Source organism: Eriocheir sinensis, chromosome 17 (assembly GCF_024679095.1).
Source record: "Eriocheir sinensis breed Jianghai 21 chromosome 17, ASM2467909v1, whole genome shotgun sequence".
NCBI lineage: Eukaryota > Metazoa > Arthropoda > Malacostraca > Decapoda > Varunidae > Eriocheir > Eriocheir sinensis.
Window position 1 is genome coordinate 2,212,959 of NC_066525.1, and position 21,643 is coordinate 2,234,601.

The 21,643-nt window shown below is 48.9% G+C and overlaps 1 protein-coding gene across 4 annotated transcripts in view; it reads left to right on the forward strand.

Moving 5' to 3' along the window:
- Positions 1–21,643, forward strand: part of LOC126999750 (uncharacterized) — a 77,120-nt gene that overhangs the window by 42,970 nt on the left and 12,507 nt on the right. The window contains exon 1 of one of the 4 annotated variants that reach the window (XM_050862603.1): positions 19,295–19,539. The exons of the other annotated variants lie outside the window; for them this stretch is intronic. The gene's annotated coding sequence lies outside the window, so the exon portion shown is untranslated. Of the gene's footprint in view, positions 1–19,294; positions 19,540–21,643 lie in introns of those variants that run through there. 4 annotated transcript variants of the gene reach the window in all.

Consider the following 21,643-nt stretch of genomic DNA (forward strand, 5'->3'; position numbering starts at 1 on the left):
GCGGCTTAGCGGGCAGCCGGCCGCCTGACGCCTGACCCTCGGCTCGTGCCCTGGCATGCCTCTTGCAACCCCGTTCACTGATGGGAAGCGGGAAATGGCGCCGAGGAGAAAGGACTCACGGGAGACTGTTACTGTTGTCTTAGCATATATATTTTCTTCCTATTTTCAGTTCTTATTGTTATTTTTATTCTAGTTATAGTTGTAGTTACAGTAGCGTGTTCGGGACGGTGAAGGGAACTTGGTGTGTCCTTGCTCCACTGATACTCCTTTCCCTGCCATCCGTTACCACTCCCTTCCACCCACATCATCCCCGCCTCATGGCTCGATGATTTGCTGTTGCTTCATTAGGTATGGGTCTTTCTCCTGCGCTGGGAGGGTCTGCTCCGCGGCGCCTCACTCATCGGGGCAGGGACGAGGAGGAGGAGAGTGCGGTGCGGTGGTGCGGCGGTGTGCTTCACTCCCCACCTGAGGTCACAGAAAAGGTGGATGGAACACCGTTGACCCCTCGCTGGGAAGCATTTATCTCCTGGTTCTTGATTGCATCATATTCGGGGTGTCATCTGGTCTTCTTGCAACATGATAGATTTCGTTAGATTTTGTTCACCTTTACAGTAAAAGAACACTCCACTCAGATATTATCGGTATACCATGAAACAAAGGTGCTCTCTCTCTCTCTCTCTCTCTCTCTCTCTCTCTCACACACACACACACACACACACACACACACACACACACACACACACACACACACACACACACACACACACCTTTGAAACATCTTCCAGGCGACATGACATTTTTTATTACTTTTCTTTTTTTCAGCTCATCCAAGCTTACAGAAAGGTCTTTTGTTCCTGAGGTCACGCTACAAGCACCATTTTCTTCTGCACACCATTGCGAGCTCGGTGACAGTTGCTGCGCCGTGTTTCTCGTTCCCAGATGACCGAGGCTTAAGGTGTGTCTCGGTGGTCTTGCTGCTGTGGAGGTGGACTGTAAAGAACACCGCCGCGGCAGCTTCGTGGCCTCCGTGGCGTCAAGGTGATCACATTCCTGAGGCGGTTTCGATACAAGTCTAATCAAATGTCAGAGAGTTTCAGTGCCAGCAATGAGAAAACAAAAACAGGTAACGCCACTAAGAAAGGAAGTTAGATGACAGCGTGGCTTTGGTATCCAGCTTTTTACCTTCCTCAATATTTTATATATTCGTCAGTGCGTTCAGTATACAAGTATTACAAAATCGGAATCACTTGATGGATGAGGGTGAGTGAGTTCGCGAAACACAAGCACTGAGGGCGGCGAGGCGACGCGACACCACCATTTAGAGCGACGTCCTTGTCTTGCTTCACACGGAGCCTGCAGGGGAGCTACACTTTCTCTCTGCCCCCACCATCTCGCCTCCTCCACCTCCCGGTCCTTGAAAGTAAAAGTTACGTACTCTACCTCTGAACCCACTCCTGACTTTCTTTTTGTCTCTTACTGTTTACTCTTTGTATCTTCGCGTCTGCTGGGCCGTCTCTTCTTTTGGCCGAAATTCAGCAACCTGGTGGCTCAGGGCGGCCAGGTCTTCAGGGACACCGTCCGGCCAGGCTGTCGCCTCGGCACGCCCAGTCGTGACCATATCCGACCTGGGGTCATGAAGGTATTTTAACGACCCCTTTAATAATCACTGCAAAGTGATTTTTCTCAGTTGCGGGACATTTTACCGTTTTATGGGACGTTCTTCCCTTATTTATGTCCTGGGCGTGGCGCAACCCAGGAACCATTTTTTGCCCGGGACAGTCGCGAGGGAGACAGGGAGCGACCAGCCACGCTCATCCTGTGCCCGCAATTGCATGGAATTTTACTCAGTATTTTCTATGAGTACATGTTATTTCACGCTATAGGTGTCCTCATTTCCTCGAAAACAAAGGTTCAGGCGGCCCAGCCATTTGTAGGCCGCAGGGTTCCGTTGTCCTGTCGCGATCGCCATTTCTGAAAACTCCCTCGACCTATGTACGAGCCTCCAGGTGAGCGTGATGGCAGGCGGGGAGGGGGAGGACACTCTCACAGCATCATGAGTTGGGTCCCCTTCGTGCAAGGGCGGCGTATCACGAACGTAACTCGCCAAGCTGCCTGCGGCTTGGTGCGTTAGAGCATGCTGAGAACCACCTTGGCACGCACAGACTGGCCGCCTCCCCTGTCCTCCCCACACCCTATGGAGCACCGTGACCCTGCGGACGGACTGGCGGTGCGAGGCATACTATGACCACAAAGAATTCTTAGGACTGGCTGAGAGCGGAATGAACGAGATATTTGTTTTAGCAGGGACGGTTTTCTCTAGGGAAGTTTAGCATGAAGTTTTATATATTTTTTTATATTTCTTTGTTAGGAGAGCTGGAAAGGTGGTGGGCGAGGAAGTGCTGGGATCCCACTAACTAGCGCGCATCGTACCTTTGCTTTGTCTGTTGTCGCAAGGTCTCAATTTACCTTTATCAAGTAAACCTGTTCTCCTTCCGTCTGTCATGCCCCTCACTTTTAAACTGTCTGCTCAAAATATTTTATATTCAGTGTCTTCCTCAGAATCTTTGGTTTCTTTTTTGCCATATCCTCTCGACCACAGCCATGCACTGCGCTCCTTTTCGCCTCGCCTTCAGTAAAGCGGCCAAACGCTGTTGCGGAGGGCTGTAAACAAAGTCTACGGGGCACCTCAAGGCCATGGTTGTTTTTTTTATTTCTGATCAAATGTGATCGGTGTGCTATACTAGTTGTTCAGTGATGTGAACTATATTGGCAGACGTGTGTCAGCTGCTATAGGCGTTAGACGACTGGAGTGACGGGTAGCCGTGACAGAATCACAGTTTCTAGTCCCCTGGGCGGAGTGTCCGTGCCAGCACAACCCGTCACTGCCAGTATCTGACTGTCAGACGCGCGCCGCGCCGTCCTGGCGGCGACCCAGTGTCGGCGCTTGAGACGAAGGGGAAAACCTGCGATGCATAAGCATGAAATATTTTCTGATATTTTGAGATCCAGTATTCAGGCAATATTTATGATATTCAGGACACAAGTAAAGTGAGTGAGGTGGTTTGAGGCAGGGCCAGGGAGTGGCCAGCACTAGGCCTGAGGGCGCCGCCCATCTGGTCGCCAGGCGCCCGTCTAGAGGCTGGAGGGGACTGCGTGGTGACGAGGACGTGGTTGGGATAATAATCGGTAATGTAGTCGACTAGCCGCCCTATGGCAAGACTAGCTGTGGTGATTAATCTTCCTATACCCAGCCATGGCCCGGTGTGTGTGTGTGTGTGTGTGTGTGTGTGTGTGTGCATTCCTGCACTACGAGGCAGTGAAGCAGCGGCTCGCCGCGGCGGGGCCGGTGTAGGGTGGTCCGGACGGGCGCCGGCCACTATAATAAATATATCGGGAGGATCATCGGCGCAGGGTCTCCCCACGCCTGGCCCGCCTCGGCCTGGCCGCGGAGGGAAGGGAGAGGCGGCGCTGACCCATGGGAGAAAAGTTAAGCTCGACTGATATACCGATAAGGCGAACGTGAGTAAAAAATTAAAGGATGTACAGCACTACTACTATTTCTACTACTACAATAATAATATATATTCTCTCTCTCTCTCTCTCTCTCTCTCTCTCTCTCTCTCTCTCTCTCTCTCTCTCTCTCTCTCTCTCTCTCTCACACACACACACACACACACACACACACACACACGTAACTGATTGGCATTGCCCTTTTGCTTCTCCTTATCTGTCTCTGCCTACCTTCCCGGGGCTTGATAAATTTCAGAACTATCGTAAATCTGCTGTGGAATACAGGAATCAGGGAGCGGAAAGTGTAGTGCCGGTGCGGAATGCCAAGCCAGAGAGAGAACGAGAGAGAACCCTTTGGCTGCTCACCGGATGGAACCTCGTGCCGCCCCGCCCCTGCACGTGGCCCTCGGCGAAGGAAGAGTTAGGGAAGAAGGAAGGAGCGGAGAGGGGCTGGGCGTGGCGGGCTGTTGAGAAGGTAGACGAGGCGTAAAGAGACCGTTACCTCGCGAAAAAAATCATTTAGAAGCTGTCCGTTATCTTCTTGTGCACCGTTTTATCACGTCTAGAAGGTGTGCTATTTTTTCCCATCGTGTGTGTTGTGTAGAGAGTTAGGATGGTGAGGAGGGACGAGGGAAGTGTGAGGGCCTGGATGGCACGACGATACAGTTCCAGTTTCACAGTCCAATACAGCAAATTCGTAAGCTCTCCAACCAAACACAAAACACAACGAAAATTCCTTGTACAGTGTTTGGCGTGGATATAAAAAGAAGGAAACTTAACCCCTTGAATGCGGATTTCCTACAGTTAGATCTCACCAAGCTACTGGAATGGAGCTAAAAGTGGCTGTTACAATTCAATGAAGAAAAATGTAAAGTCCTGCACCATGGGAGGGGATATTCAGCACACCAATACCACATGGGAAACACTCCACTATCCACCGCAGAGGCAGAGAAAGACCTGGGAGTATAATGTTACCAGGCTACCAGGGAAGGCCAAATCCATGCCAATCGCAGCGGGCGGGTTAAGAAAACCACACAGGAAATCTTTTAGTATCTGGTATTGAGTAGAATTAACGGATCATTATGGAGAATATACTTTGGGTTCGGGGCTAACATAGACTCTGTGCTAGACTGTCGAACTGGACCTCCACAGACTAGAAGGGGTTACAGGAACACACAGACCCGGGAAAGGGGAAAAGTAGGATACAGACAAGTGAACAAGAGGCATTTCCCGGCTATCATCGCATCGACTAGAAGGGAGAACAGGAACACACAGACCAGGGAAAGGGGAAAAGTAGGATACAGACAAGTGAACAAGAGGCATTTCTCGACTATCATCGCATCGACTAGAAGGAATAACAGGAACACACAGACCCGGGGAAGGGGAAAAGTAGGATACAGACAAGTGAACAGGAGGCATTTCCCGGCTATCATCGCATCGACTAGAAGGGAGAACAGGAACACACAGACCAGGGAAAGGGGAAAAGAAGGATACAGACAAGTGAACAAGAGGCATTTCCCGGCTATCATCGCATCGACTAGAAGGGAGAACAGGAACACACAGACCCGGGAAAGGGGAAAAGTAGGATACAGACAAGTGAACAGGAGGCATTTCCCGGCTATCATCGCATCGACTAGAAGGGAGAACAGGAACACACAGACCAGGGAAAGGGGAAAAGTAGGATACAGACAAGTGAACAAGAGGCATTTCCCGGCTATCATCGCATCGACTAGAAGGGATAACAGGAACACACAGACCAGGGAAAGGGGAAAAGTAGGATACAGACAAGTGAACAAGAGGCATTTCCCGGCTATCATCGCATCGACTAGAAGGGATAACAGGAACACACAGACCAGGGAAAGGGGAAAAGAAGGATACAGACAAGTGAACAGGAGGCATTTCCCGGCTATCATCGCATGGGAGTCACCTTCAAAGATTAGCTGTACACCAGAAGGCGGGGAGCAACGAGCAGCTTACATGACGAGGCTTGGTGACAGTAATTACCGTGATGAGCAAGTGGCTGTTGACTGTGAACGGTGACTGTACCTTAGGTTGCCTGTGTAAAGAATATTATGCAAACCGTCTAGTTATTCTTGACCGGCTGAGGGGGAAGCAAAAGTCTGTTATACCGTTCTCTTTGAATTGTGGAAATGTGGTGACGTTTTTTTATTTATTTATTTATTTATTTATTTATTTATTTTTTTTACGTCTACGCCTTTAGCGCCGGTAGGGTTGCTTGAGGGGCCTGGATGGTAGTCGGCCCCAGCCCATCATGGCGCAGGCAAGTGTTTATAGTGGCGCCATCTTCTCTTGTGCAACAAATCTCGAGATGGACAGACAGACATGTATGGAGTTATTGCTTTTAATAATTAGAAGTCGAGGTATACCGAAGTCTTCCGTCCCTTGCTAGGTGAAGGAAGGGGCCGACGGAAGGTGTACTATGACGCGTGTGTAGCGAGTAACAAGAGCAAGGAACCCAGTGGTATGCGGGTGTAGGAGGTAGTGTTTAGAGGCCATAACCCAACGCCAGCCCCAGGAACATGAGGCTCCACGTGAGGCATGAAAAATGTACTGTATGTAGTGAACCGTTGAGTTTGGTAATCAGGAAATTCAAAATGCGTGCGATGGTTGTGAAATATTGTGTGGTGGCGCTGACGGCATAAGTAGTGACGTAATGTGGGACTGGTGGCGCGGCCGGAATGTGAGAGGACGACACTCAGGCCACGAGTATTCCCGAAGACCAGCGACAGTGACGAGTGGCTGCCGTCCAGTAATCAGTCCATCAGCGGAAACGAGAGCACAGGAAATGCTTCATCGGGTCCAGAGAAACCCGGGAGTGCGGCAGAGAAAGAGAGAGGGGCCGCGGGACCTTGCGGAGGGCGGTACAGGCGGCAGACCTCAGACTCACAGCGTTACAGTGGTCATTTATCGCTGAATCACTGCTGACGAACTAGACGGCATCACGCGTTTAACGAGCTGAGCTGAGGGACGGCGTGAGCACCATGAGATTAACGAGCTGAGATGAGGGGTGTCTTAGGCATTACGTGTTTAACGAGCTGAGGTGAGGGACGGCGTAAGCACCATGAGATTAACGAGCTGAGATGAGGGGTGTCTTAAGCATTACGTGTTTAACGAGCTGAGATGAGGGACGGCGTGAGCACCATGAGATTAACGAGCTGAGATAAGGGGTGTCTTAAGCATCACGTGTTTAACGAGCTGAGATGAGGGACGGCGTGAGCACCATGAGATTAACGAGCTGAGATGAGTGGCGGCGTAAGCATGATGAGATTAACGAGATGAGTTGAGGGGCGGCGTAAGCATGATAATATTAACCAGTTGATATTGAGGAAGGCATGTTAGTCGGCACGGCCTTTTATGCTACACGGGACAACGCCAAGCTCACTAAACTTGTTGAGGTGCTGGTCGTATGTGGCACGTCTCACTTGTGTGTACAGCCCACGCCGCCTCTCACTGCAGCCTCACACCACAGGCATGCAATACGAGACTGCTGCCATTCACTCCCACTCTAGCGCCGTCGTTCACAACAATCACACGCCATCGCAATGACAATCACGGCGCAGTCCTTTCTAATAGGCCGCAATCGTTCCACCCTCCCCCCCCCCACCCCCCACCCCTAATCACCTCCCGCCACTCGCCGTCACTCATTACCATTTTACCGCTGTTGCAGATCACCTCAGTCATTACAGCCCCGTGCCCCTGGTGACCTCAACTCCCTCAAGATAGCGATCCGACATTTTACTTTTATTTTACTCGTGTGTGTGTGTGTGTGTGTGTGTGTGTGTGTGTGTGTGTGTGTGTGGGTGGGTCCATTCTCTCCACTTCGCTTCATGTGTTCGGCGTGAATAAGTCCGTGAAAACTATGTAGTCATTGCGGGTCCTTGAAAAGTTCCTCACGTGCGATCGAAAATATATGTTCCCGTCCTTCTGGTCCTCGTGTTTTCTGGAGCATGGAGCGACGTGCACCCGTAGAAAGGGTCGTCCTTGTGTGCCGGTGTGAGGGTTGTTGAACGCCGTCCTTGTGTCTGTTCTTTCCAGTGTGGGCGACAGATGTAGAGCAAGAACTTGAACTCAGAGTCACGGCCGTTGACAAACTCCTACTTGATGAGGTCTTTACTGGCACTAGAGAGTAAAATGGTGCTGATGACTAGTATTTAGGAAACACCTCGACCTTCCGCTGACCCGCAACGCCAACTGCAGGGGTGCGAACAGTCGTGCTCGTGTTGCTGAGCTGCCTTCACCGCCACCTCACTCAGCGAATACCACAGAGCACTCGTTGTGTCGTCATACCCACGGAATAGCGTGCGACACCCATGAGATAACCCTGCCTCCTGCCGGGCACCCCTTACAGCGACGAGTGAGGTGGTCATCATTCACTCTTGAGGTCTAATGAACCAATCCTCCGTCCACGTCTGATGTAAAGTTAATAATTATATAATCTACGTCGGCAATCTGGCTTGCGGCACCCCGGAACACATGTAGATCTTCCGCAAGGCAGGAAGCTGCGCACTCTTGGGTGGCACCTTGCTGACAGACTGGATAAAATAATTACCAGCCGCGTAGCAAATGCTCCATGGTGTTGTCAGAATAGTGTGTGACATCACCCACAATATGGATGTAGGGCACTCTCGGTATAAAAAATCTTAAGGTTTTATGGATGCTTGTCTGTCTGTGTGTCTGTCTATGTCCGCAAATCAAATCCGGGTGGAAAATCTTTAGTGGTGACGAGGCCGTGGTGGTGATGCGTTAGCAGTGAACTTATTCTGGTGAGGAGGCTGTACAGTACTGGCGTGGTGGTGCGGCCGTCACGGCAGAAGCAAACAAATAAAATTAATGCAACGATGCGGTAACCAGCGATTCCTTTGATCACACCCGGAGAGCAAATGACTTCACGGGAGGGGAAACGAAGGACAACCAACTGGCTGCACAGACTGACTTTTAAGGAGTTGTTTGTGGCGCGGAACAAGACACGGGCGATGCTGGGGGAGGGGAAGGGAAGGGAAGACACTCCCGGCCACCATAACAGGCGCCGAGCACACAGTGGCCGCCCCAAAGAACGTCTTCCTCAATCACGCGGCCTTCATCGTGCTGGCGAGGCGCTGGAGATCGTGTGTGTGTGTGTGTGTGTGTGTGTGTGTGTGTTGTAGTTGTTGTTGTTGTTGTTGTATCAAAAGTCGCAAGCTGTCGTAAAAAAAAGTATCTCTGTAGTATTTCCTTTTGTATTCCCATTGCAGTCGTGATGTGTGTGTGTGTGTGTGTGTGTGTGTGTGTGTGTGTGTGTGTGTGTGTGTGTGTGTGTGTGTTGTTGTTGTTGTAATTGTTGTTGCTGTATCAGAAGTCGTATGCTGTCGTAAAAAGAGTATCACTAGTATTTCCTCTTGCATTCCCCGTCGTGATGGAAGCATGAGCACAGACAAAGACACAAACTGCACGCTTGGTTGACCCGCATATCCAGCCCATGACATCTCACGCTAAAGGGACTCGAAGGCCCTTGGGTGTAGTGGCTGGCGAAGGCACGCAAACACTCAAAAAAGAACCGATGCGATGTTTTTTTTTTTTTTTTACAGCAAAGGAGACAGCACAAGGGCACACACAAAAAAGGAAACAATAATAAAAAAAGCCCGCTACTCGCTGCCCCTGTAAAGACTCCGAAGAGGTGGCCGAAAGAGGGGTCAATTACGGGAGGAGAGGTGTCCTGAAAGAGTTCAAGTCATAGGCAAGAGGAAACACAGATGAAAGAGACCTTTGTTCCTGGTGCGCCGCGGATGTGTCTTCGTCATGGTATATCGCCCGTCCGTCTCCCTCATGCAGTCATTCATGCAAGTAAAAAAGAAGTTATGCAGCTCTCTCCTCCATTCCCTGCTTCCCGCCAAGGCCGCCACGACTCAGGAAGCAAGAGGCATGAGCTTCCACGACGACGAATCCGGCTTTCCTGATCGCTGAGTGAGTCTATTTATATGACCCGTGCGTAAAAAAAAAATAATAATAATAATTGTAAAAGAAAAGACATGCGACTTCGCGTACACGATATTTTTTTTACATCAGAGGACACAGCTCAAGGGCAACAAAAAGAGTACATAAAGAAAGCCCGCTACTCGCCAATCCTATAAAAGATAAAAGTAAAGAGAAGATGGCGCCACTATAAACACTTGCCTGCGCCATGACAGGATGGGAACGACTACCATCCAGGCCCCTCTAGCAAGCCTACCAGCGCAATAGGCGTAGACATAAAAAAAAAGCCAAAAGAGAGGTCAATTTCGGGTGGACATTGCCAACACACAAAGGTTTCTTCTGAGGAAATTCACACATTTGAACTTTTAAGACTTCTTCCAGGAGGTTGAAGTTGAGGCCCCCCAAAAATGAAGACCAACCTGCCTTTCGTAGTTTTTCACCATGTTGTAAAAAGAACACTCACATGGATTACCTTACTGAAGCACTATTAGAGGAAAGTTAAAGTGCCAGGTATCTCTCTCTCTCTCTCTCTCTCTCTCTCTCTCTCTCTCTCTCTCTCTCTCTCTCTCTCTCTCTCTCTCTCTTGGCGGAGGCGGAGGCGGAGGGAGTGTGGAGGCGTGTGAGTGAGGGTGACACAAGGCCTCGTGGGGGGGCCCTTCAATGCAAGGATCTGTCAAGGTCACGACGGATCACTCTGTAAATATTTGATTCGCTATTATTGTGTCTTGACTCAGCTGCGGGGATGTGTGTGTGTGCGTGTGTGTGTGTGTGTGTGTGTGCGTGCGCGAGAGAGAAAGCGAGAGATGGTCAAGCTATCGGTAGAGGAAAGAATCAAACAGCATTTTTTTCCCAGAGTCAAATCTAAGAAAAAAAAATATATAAAAAGCAGCATCTGTGTCTCCGTCTCTGTCCATTCATACATAGCTACAGTAGTTTATAAACCATCCTTATTTACAATGATTACGGTGCACTGAAGGGAAACAGGATAATAATTCAGTTACGTACAATTAATATATTTCTAGGATTCCACCTTTCAATTCTGTCAGACTTTTGGTGAATGCGTGATTTGTTATTCCGTCTTCAATCAATAACTGGCTGGGTACAAGGAGGATTAGGGTGAAGGAAAGGGAGGAAGGAGAAGGACGAGATGGAGGGATAAGGGTGTAGCCGGGCCTAAGAGACGAACCAACCAGCTAACACGAGACCCGGGTGTAGGGCTAACGCTGTGTGAGACAACGCCCCTCCCGCTCATCAGCACCCAAGTCACAACACACACACACACACACACACACACACACACACACACACACACACACACACACACACATTCGCATCCATACACACACTTAAAAAAACATACATACACATATACACACAACGATTTCTGCTCACACACATTCCTACATACTTTCAAACACACAATATGACACACACACACACACACACACACACACACACACACACACACACACACACACACACACACACACACACACACACACACACACACACATTCATACCACACACACACACACACACACACACACTGGATCACCACAGCACCACCTCATAATTTTGCCTCCACCGCCGTCCTTAGCGCGCGCCTGTGTGTGTGTGTGTGTGTGTGTGTGTGTGTGTGTGTGTGTGTGTGTGTGTGTGTGTGTGTGTGTCCGCTTTTTTGACAAACATAACTACACATCCCTGCGCGCTGCTGTTTCCTGTATCCTTTTTTTATCTTCAAATTGAATTAATATTTTTTTTAATAAACTTGTATTTTTTTTTTTTTTTGCTTCAAGTATGAATGTTATCATTAGTAAGGTAATAAATGTCGAGATGTAAATGAGTCTGCAAGTTTTGCCTTCAGCGATGCGAGGGAGGATGAAGGGAGGCAGGGAGAAGGAAGGAGAGACCGGCGGAGGTGTTTGCGTCTTGATGAGCGGCTCAAGGCTGGTGCAATTTGCCAACGCGGGATTTCCTTCTCATTCCCTGGGCCAAACACTTGAAGCGAATATCTAAACTACATAAATTTCACCGGGCGTCCCTTTGTGTCAAACCAGAGATTTTACGAAGATTATCTGGAAACCGGAAAAATAGATAAATGTGTAACACCCCCGTCAGCATGAAGTGAGAGGGTGATGCTCCTCAAAAGCTGCCGTCCCAGGTGTGATCTGTCGCAGGTGAATGGAAGGTGATGTGTGTTGGTAAGGCAGCTCGCGAAGACGGTCAGCACATATAGTCAGCAGCTGCTCATCCAAAGGCAGCGCGTGGTGGTATAGTGTTGTGCTGACGTAGATACCCCTGCGGAATTACTTTCGTTTGCAAGCAAGCGCACACACACACACACACACTGGATCACCACAGCACCACATCATAATTTTGCCTCCACTGCCGTCCTTAGCGCGCGCCCGTGTGTGTGTGTGTGTGTGTGTGTGTGTGTGTGTGTGTGTGTGTGTGTGTGTGTGTGTGTGTATCCGCTTTTTTTACGAACATAATTACACATCCCTGCTCGCTGCTGTTTCCTGAATATTTTTTTTTATCTTCAAATTGAATTAATAATTTCTTTAATAAACTTGTTTTTGTTTTTTGCTTCAAGTATAAATGTCATCATTAGTAAGGTAATAAATATCATCATTAGTAAGGTAATAAGTGCCGAGATGAAAATGAGTCTAATCTTTGCCTCTTAAACACACACACACACACACACACACACACACACACACACACACACACACACACACACACACACACACACACACACACACACACACACACACACACACAAAGAGGTTGATATACATAATATATGAATGTACTTTATGTCTGAGTCGTCGGTGGCGGTGGTGGGGTGTGGGTGGGGGGGTTGAGGGAGCGGTGGCTGTGTGCCTGTGGTGCGGTGTGGTGCAAGGAACCGTATCACCGCTACTCGGCCCACATTGTGCTGACGACGACTGGTGACGTTCCCAGGGCCGGAGGGGGGGGGGGGGGGAAGGCGCTGCATTGTCTTCATGGGGCTGCTATAGGAGTGTGGCTTGGACCAGGCTTCTGAGAGAGAGAGTGGTCGTAGCGCCGTATAGTGGTAGCAGCGAGTAATGGGTTGGGAGAGAGAGAGAGAGAGAGAGAGAGAGAGAGAGAGAGAGAGAGAGAGAGAGAGAGAGAGAGAGAGAGAGAGAGAGAGAGAGAGAGACGTTTGTTATTATTACGTATTATTATTATAGTAAAAGCTACCACGTTGTCAATTCCCCTTAAGTCGTCGTTGTGACCGTGACGGGAGTGTGTAGTTCCTTTGACGTCGAATTTTTATTTTTATTTATTTTTTTATCGTCGTGTTGAACCGCTGCGCGTCATCCCAACAAGGGCCGCTGAATCAGCTATAATTCACCATGAAGGTGACTTCGATGGTTACTGTCCTGGTGATTTCTTAGAAGTAATTTCGCAAGGTGCACTGTAAGCATGAGCCATCCAGCACATGTATATATCCCTCCATTCTACAGTTTCTTTTTTTCTTTGTATATGTTCGGAAACGTTAATTTTACCGTCCCACCTCTGCATAAACCCCAAAATGGTTCACTATATGATATATTGACACAGACAACCTTCGCGTTCACGCTGTTCTGGGTGTGTACAACGAGTGAAGGCGTTGGTATGTCTGTTGCAGGGTCTGGAGGCCACGAACTGCTGGTAACAATTATATAAGGAACCCTGCCATAGACAAGTTACCCGCAGGTATGAAGCCACTGTAATTAAGCTTACCCACATGCTGCCCAGACCTCCAATCAACCCTAACTTCAGAGACTTCGTTCAAGTGGAGCACCGGGGGACAGCATAGGCCAAGCATGAGTCATACATCACGGTAGCCACTATAAATTAAATTCGCCTGCGCCACTAACAGGCTGGGGTCGCCCAAGAGGCCCCTCAAGACAGCCAACAGGCGCGATAGGCAGCACCTAAAAATAAAAAAAAGTTATAAAAATCTTGCCTGAGCTGGACTGGTTTTTGAGAGACCGCGGCAGCAATTGCAGTGAAAAGTGCGTTGTTGCCATGAATGCAGCGTTGAATGAAAGCTGAAGTCAAGAGTGTTCAGTCGGTCCCTTGCTTTGTAGACCAACCATCGAATATCTCCTGACTATATTCCTGTTAGCTGCGGCCCCTCTGAAATAAGCCAATGCCGCCAGCCAGAATAGATTAAGTTCAGTATGTAAGTTGCAGTTTTGTGTCTCGCCGTTTTTTTCGTTCTGCGCTGCCGATGACAAACTCATTGGTGCACAACAAATTGTTACGTATGTACATGTAACCTTCTGGCTGCTGGGTGGCGTGCGCGGTCCCGGCGTGAGCCTCGCCCAGCACCGGTGCAGCAGCGGTACATTGTTACGGAGACTCCCTCGTGCTAACTGATTTGCGTTACGTCACCCCGATTTCACGCCGAATGTTAAGTGTGACAGCAAACCCGCTATTCTAAACTGGAGGTTGAAACATTTAAGATATAATATATCCTTACATTTGTAGCGTAAGAAATAGCGGATTGTATTTATCAACATTGTATTATTTTGAGGTTACCTGGTTTGTATTTATGTTGATAAATTTATTCTTATTAAATGGAAATGTATGCAATAAAATATGATAACGAGTTTCAGAGTCATGGAATACATTATATAAATTGTATCGTTAAACTACAGCTTTCCCTAAAGCAGCCCGGTAACAAACGATGTTGGATGTGCATTAGTGTGTTGGTGTTAAGGTGTCGCAGGTGTAACATGTGAAGGTTCCGAGGCTGAGTGAGAGGGCTTCCTGGTGGGCGCAGCGCGGACACCTGCCACCTGTTCCCTGGATCCTCGCCTGCGGCGCCGCCCGCAGTGCTGGTTTGGGAGGGGAGCGCACACTGGCCGCAAGTTTCATGTGACTTGCAAACTTCCAGACGTATTGGCAGCCCGGAGATTTGCATCACATTACGATGATGAGAATCGTATCTTTATTGATCCTCACAGGAGGAGGTTAAGCCCTAACCTAACCCCTCCTCGCATCCAGCTTTCCGTGCCAGCATGAACATGCCGTCACTGGCGCCAGGAACAATATAATAGTTCCAGACGGTACTTCAGTTACTCTCTGACTTCAGTACTCGTTGTCAGCATATCATTATTATCAATAACAAGATCAAGCTTGTGGAAGGTAAGTTCCAGGTGTGGCTGTTAACCTTGCGACCTCGTGAAGCTAGTTTTTACGAGTCGATGACATATTATTAACACAAGTGCACTGAACGAGGAGGTTAAGGCCGTTTTCTTACGCTCTGCCTCAGCCACACGCTGCCACCTCACAAAGCAAAGACCCAGTTTCTCATATATATACATATAGAACAAAGGAGTGTTGTGTGTGTGTTTGTGTGTGTGTGTGTGTGTGTGTGTGTTTAGCTATGCGTGCGGTTCCTGTGCATGCATAAGTGTGCCGAGGTTGAATTTAGGAGTGAGGAAGGGGAGGGGAGCCCCGCGCCACGGTAGTGCCTCGCAGGCGCCGCGCGGGACCCTAAGAAACAGTTACCTACTTGCCATTCATCATCAGAACGCAAAGCCACGGCAAGGCATCAGGGAATTCAGGTTGAGCCGCGCGGCGAGTGGCACACATGTTCACTCTCTATCCCGCCATCTCATCAGGAATCCTAGTGGGAGCTCCTTCACCCGCCTGACTAATGCGTATACCTCTCTAGCGGCTCCTCGCGGCAGGGGACACACTTTCAGTTTCAGTCGTGAGGGAGAGGGATGGCAAGGCAGGGCGGGGCTAGCGCAGGACTGAGGGTAAGGGAAGGTTGCGTGCCTCTGAAACACCTGGTGATCTATTGTGTCGTTCTCGAGGCCGCTGACACGCGATTCCCTTGGCGACTTGTTCCTTGTTGTTTGTCGGGGAGGGAAGATTACTGTAGGTTATTGCCAGGATGTGTATTTCTCTCTCTCTCTCTCTCTCTCTCTCTCTCTCTCTCTCTCTCTCTCTCTCTCTCTCTCTCTCTCTCTCTATATCTCTCTCTCTCTCTCTCTCTCTCTCTCTCTCTCTCTCTCTCTCTCTCTCTCTCTCTCTCTCTCTCTCTCTCTCACACACACACACACACACACACACATTGTTGACCTTTTCATTGGAGTTCACTGAGGCCCAGAGAGAGAGAGAGAGAGAGAGAGAGAGAGAGAGAGAGAGAGAGAGAGAGGGGGGGGGGAGACATTCGGTTGATCAGCTGTCTAGTGTAACGTTGATTCGTGTGAGCGTTAATAATTGTGACAGATAAATGTTTGGCTGGCGAGGAAGCGAAAATACAGCGCCGGGACTCACAGTACAACAAAGCGTCGGCTCCCGAAATCCCCAAAAGTGTCATTCTCCTGGCTGGGAGGGAGTCAAGGTCTGTGGGCCATGACCCGCCGCGCCCCCGCCACGCCCCTGCCGCCGCCACTGCTACGGCCAACCCTCTCGGCGGCGCCACAGCCTCGCCCTCTTCACAAGGCCTCGTGTGGTAGCGAGTTGTCCGCTTCAGCCTCAGTAAATAACACCGCCATGCGTATATTATTCATGTGTGTGTGTCTGTGTGTGTGTGTGTGTGTGTGTGTGTGTGTGTGTGTGTGTGTGTGTGTGTGTGTGTGTACTTGCGTTGTGCTGGGTGGGCGCCAACGTTACCCTCGCCGGCCGTCCCCATAAAAGCCTCAGTAAGTGCCGGGTAAGGCGTGCCTCCCTGTCGCGGTGACGTGATTCCACACCTACAGCCCAGACGTCCCTCGCCAGACAGTAGGCGGTCATGCACAACGGAGGCGATGACCTTGGCGAACTAGAGCAAACCTATGTAAATACGGGAAAAAAGAGAGAGAGAGAGAGAGAGAGAGAGAGAGAGAGAGAGAGAGAGAGAGAGAATGCATTTTTCCTTACATCCTCGCATCCTAAGTGTCTCTCCACCTTTTTAACAGGAATGTCTTAAAGAGAGGGGCCGGCAGGTGATCGCCGTCTGGTGAACACGTGAACTGAACCTCTTAAGGGAAAGGGCGCCAACGAGGCTGCCGGGGAGAAGCAGGTGCTGTGTTGTGTCCTTTCAGCTGGCACATCACGGGACGCGGTGAAGGGATTCAGAAGACCCGCCAGGACTCCTGAATGTTGAGTCCGGTAAAAGTGTATTGGCGGCTCGGCCTAGTTTTGTAGCGAAGGCTTAATGAGAGAGAGAGAGAGAGAGAGAGAGAGAGAGAGAGAGAGAGAGAGAGAGAGAGAGAGAGAGAGAGAGAGAGAGAGAGAGAGAGAGAGAGAGAGAAATTCTCTCTCTCTCTCTCTCTCTCTCTCTCTCTCTCTCTCTCTCTCTCTCTCTCTCTCTCTCTCTCATGCCATTTATGTATGTGAAAATGTAAAGGGGACTGCCAGGACTTCAGCAACTACCGTGGCATTACACTGCTCAGTATACCAGGCAAGGTGCTCGCGGAGTCGCAACTAACTACTGAAGGTGCAGATCCCTGAGCATTTTGGGTTTACGCCTGGTACGTCAACAACTGACCCTATCTAGCGTCATGTACTGGTGAAGCGCCGTTGTGTTTCGACAGAGGATTCTTGCAACCTATTTAGCGCTTCATGTACTGGTGAAGCGCCGTTGTGTTTCGACAGAGGATTCTTGCAACCTATGTTGAACTCAAGAAGGAGTATCAGTGCCGCCCGAGGCACTCTAGGACCTCCTTCGACTCCTGCAGGGACGGGTCTATTGACTGGCCTGTACTTGTAATATAAATAGAGAAACTACTACGAAAATACAAATTAAAATATCAAATTTTAAGAAGAATCAGAAACAGCGAAATAGAAATACAGAAGGAAAGCTGGTGTCCAAGAAAACGAAAAGTCAACCAAAGAAAGGAGGAGGAGGGGACACGATCCCTATCTGTCCTGAGTGACCTTGGGATGCCTGAGGAGAGCGACTCGGCAAGGAGGACTAACCACAGCCAGCCAGCCAGCCAGCCTCCCACCCGTTAGCCACTCAGCCAGCCTCAGGTAGATTGCCCTCTCAGCCAGCCAGACAGCCAACCCGCTCCCTTCCAGACATCCAGACACACAGGGCCGTATTTTAAGACACCATCGCTTCTCACATCAACTATTTCTAAAGGTCAAAGAGGGGATCAATCTGGTTTTCATGAGTGTTTTTAAGGTTCATAGCACAGAAGAAGGGTCATACTACCACCAGGGCCATAAAACTACCCCTGGAAAGGCCTACAGCTTCTACGAAAGCCATGTCAAATATGTGAACTTGGGCGACGAAATGTTTTAAAATACGACCCACAGTCCTTCAACCGGCCTCTTGCAGACTCCTTACGTTCTTATGTTCTTATGTTCTACCACTGTAGCTAACCATTTTGCAGGACTGTGTGGACCGTCTGCTCAGTCTAGATGTCTGACACTCGCTCACTCATTGATTCATTTTGCCCAGACAGGAAGAGGTTAATAAAAAGATAAAAGTAAGTCCATTTCTGTTCCCCTAGGTAATAAATCAAAGAAAACTGTGATGTGAAACGAAATGCAAAGAAAAGGAAAAGGGCAGTGGATATTTGTGGAGTAAGAAGAGTAACAAAACGGGCTAAGGAGGCGCAGAGAGTGAAGTGAGCATCAGGAGTCAGGTCTCTCGTTGGCCAACCAGAGGCCCTCGTGTTATCTGCGACGGCCGACACACTCCCTTGTTTGAACACCAAGAGGAATAGCCGGAGAAAGCGGGATGGAGGAAAAAAAGTCTTCGAATCTTTCAAGCGTTTCGGATTAAAGCTAAAGTAATTTTACGAGTATTTGTTGGGGCGTGTTATTCTGTTGATATTCGTTCCAGGCGACTAAGTTCTGCGATACCTCGCGAGTCCCCGCCCCACCGCCAGTCCCCGCACCGCTTCATCACAGCCACACACTTGAGTATAGAATGGCAGCATACACAATAGCTGCGCGCGGCCTCGAGGCTCATCTCCGACACATTATCCCTTGAGCCTGTGGTGGGTAAGAACTTGTTACGTATTGCATGATATTGCTCGACTTCACAGGATTTAGTTAATTACAGGAGCTGATATTTTTTTAGCTCATCGATTTTATTACTGAAGTGGAAAGTAATTCTTGCGTTATATTGTGAAGATATACAATTTCGTTCTTTAATCCTGACCACAAATGTAAAAATAATTCTCGCGAGAAGCTGCGTGCACGGCCACGGAAGTGGTGGTTCTCGCTGCCGACGCGCTGAGCGTTCCTCCGGTTTTGACCTGGACGACCTTTCGTGTTGGTTCATAGGGTCAGGTGCAGAGTCGCCAGCGGCTAGACGATGGACGCCGAGAGGATAAACACAACAGGGGGAAGAACGAGAATGTTCCACTCACTAGTTTTCATACTTTACTCATCAACAACTCTTGGAGCAAGCTGTTCGCCTGTCGGAGCTGCTCGTCACAGACATTGCCAGTTGGTGTCTGTCCCACAAACTCCGAGGCCACTGTCGAGCTGTTCATGAAGTCTACAGCTGAAGTCTTTGGCCCTTCCCGGAGTGTGGTATTTCCGTCGGGAGCTGACGTGGGTCGTAGTCGGCAAGTCGCCGCTACTGCTGCGCAACCCATTTGATAAAAAAAAAGAAATTCCTTGAAGCTTCTCATTCACAGATTTCACTGGAAAAACAATGGAAATAGTGAAGTGAATATTCAAGGTCACAACGGCAAGGCTAACCACCTATCATGAAAGTGTAAGTGAGAGAGAGAGAGAGAGAGAGAGAGAGAGAGAGAGAGAGAGAGAGAGAGAGAGAGAGAGAGAGAGAGAGAGAGAGAGAGAGAGAGAGAGAGAGAGAGAGAGAGAGAGAGAGAGTTTATGCATGGACGGGCGCCTGAGCGTTGTTATAGGTTTTTTCACCCTTGTCTGGGAGGCCTCGAGGAAAGGAGGGAGGGATGAATGTCCATCACCAAGACGCATCACGCCAAGAGCCGATTGTTGCTAAATTAAGACTGTGATGCGAGCAGCTCCTGTCTGCTTGAATGCACACCGCTGATGCCCCTCCGCCAGCACCACCACACCACCACCCTCGCCAGCAAAACTATCCACTACCGCCACTCCAAGGTACTGTACACCATTCCCATCATTACTACCTTGCAGTCATCCCACACTGGCATCATCATCACCACCGCCGCCACAAACATCATCATTGCCTTAAAAGTATAAATGCTCCTGAGTGGGTGTAGCAGCCGTGTGCTGAACCTCTGGAAAGAAAGAAGCTGTTTAGACTACCAGCTCTTTGGCCTGCACACACACACACACACACACACACACACACACACACACACACACACACACACACACACACACACACACACACGAGAATAGTCTATATACCCGAACAAGCACAAGACTGACCGTAGCCTAAGGAACCTCTAGTGTCAGGATAAGGGTGAGCTTGGAATCGGGGACATCATCATGTTGATCATTAGACAAGAACGGGCACCTTGAGAGCTCAGAGGGCACGTCTAGGGCGTTTTATAATCCCAGACACCTGTAGCAGCAGGGACTTTTCCCGAACGGCAGATGGTCGGCAGGAAGGAAGGGAAGGCCGCGGCCGGGGTTCCAACGGGAGGCACAGCCGGCCATGAATGGTCCACTGGTTCTCTGGACGACTCTGTAAAGGAGATGTTAGGAAGACTTGCCATTTTCTTCAGCTGATCTCTTCTAGTCATTTTTTCCCTTAAGGAGCAATTTCCTCGAAGTTAGTCAAGAAGTGTAATTTTCTCTTATCCATCACATATATATATATATATATATATATATATATATATATATATATATATATATATATATATATATATATATATATATATATATATATATATATATATATATATATATATATATATATATATATATATATATATATATATATATATATATATATATATATATATATATATATGACCCATATATAGCAGCACACACTCATGTATGCACGCGTCTCGATGTGTAGCTACATGGGAAGGTATATATGTATACTTTGGTGCATATACCTGATGTCTTCACACCCTCAGGCCATGCTCAGTAAAACTTCTTTTGAAATTATTATATTTAGTCCTTTCTGCACACCTTCCTGTCCTCACATACTGTCTGTCACGCTCTACGATGCAGAAAGTACTTAATACCTTAAACATACTCACTGAACACATACAAAATAGTCATGATAGTTTTGCCCTATCTCACTGACAGCCAAAGTTCTTCCTAGCGAGTAATTTTGGTGAGATTCTGAGAAAATTCCTGGCCTGCAGAGACAGGACTAAGCAGGCGTGTGGGCAGCAAGGGACTGGAGGGCAAGGTTGCGATGCACATTCTTCGTGCAGCCGAGCAGAACTAGAAAAGACGAGGGATGGAAGAGGCCTCACACCATGCACAAGGAAATATATCATCAGAGAAGGAGAGCATTGTGGGTGGTTTCGGAGCCCAGAGCTTTGCAGCAATATTTTGTCAACTCCTGCAGCTCGTTCAGATCAGGAGCAGCGACCGTAGACTACCGAGACGGGTTCTTTTAATAACCCAATGTTTGTACTAGTTAAGAAAAAAGGTCAAACATTCTGCTGCACTATGCCATTCACGCCTCTGGCCGTGGCGTGCGGGAGGCCTCCACGCTCCACGCTGAAGATGTTCCGTGACTCTGGCAAGGCACTTCAAGGCGGCAGCGCATCACCTCCCCCCACATCTCCTTCGTTCATTGACCGGATTCTCAGTCTTTGTGGCTTGCTGTCTTCTCGGTGCGCTCGACCTTTGCTCGTGCTTCAGTATGACAACGCTGCCAGCACTCTGATGACACTTGGCTGGTCTCTCTCCGGCTGCCTGAACTATTGCATCAACTTGAAGAAACCGGTCCTGGTGGCGGCATCGACACCCGGTTGAAAGCGGCGGCTGTACTGATGCTCTGGAAATAACACTAACTTTTCTGAGGGAAGATTTTTTTTCACATTCTCCCATAACCAGTTTAGTCCTGGCCGAGAGTTTGGATTTTTCCCCCTTGACCGCGGGACGATCGTGGGGAGGATATCGGACTCGGAGTCTGGAGGTGTGATTTCCGATTTACCTCCCATTCTGTAATCGCCTTGGTAGTTGTGCTGCCACGCATTCCTCTGCATGTCACTATTTCCTCATGACGCACAAACAGACGTTGCCATATATTTGAAAAGGAAACTGT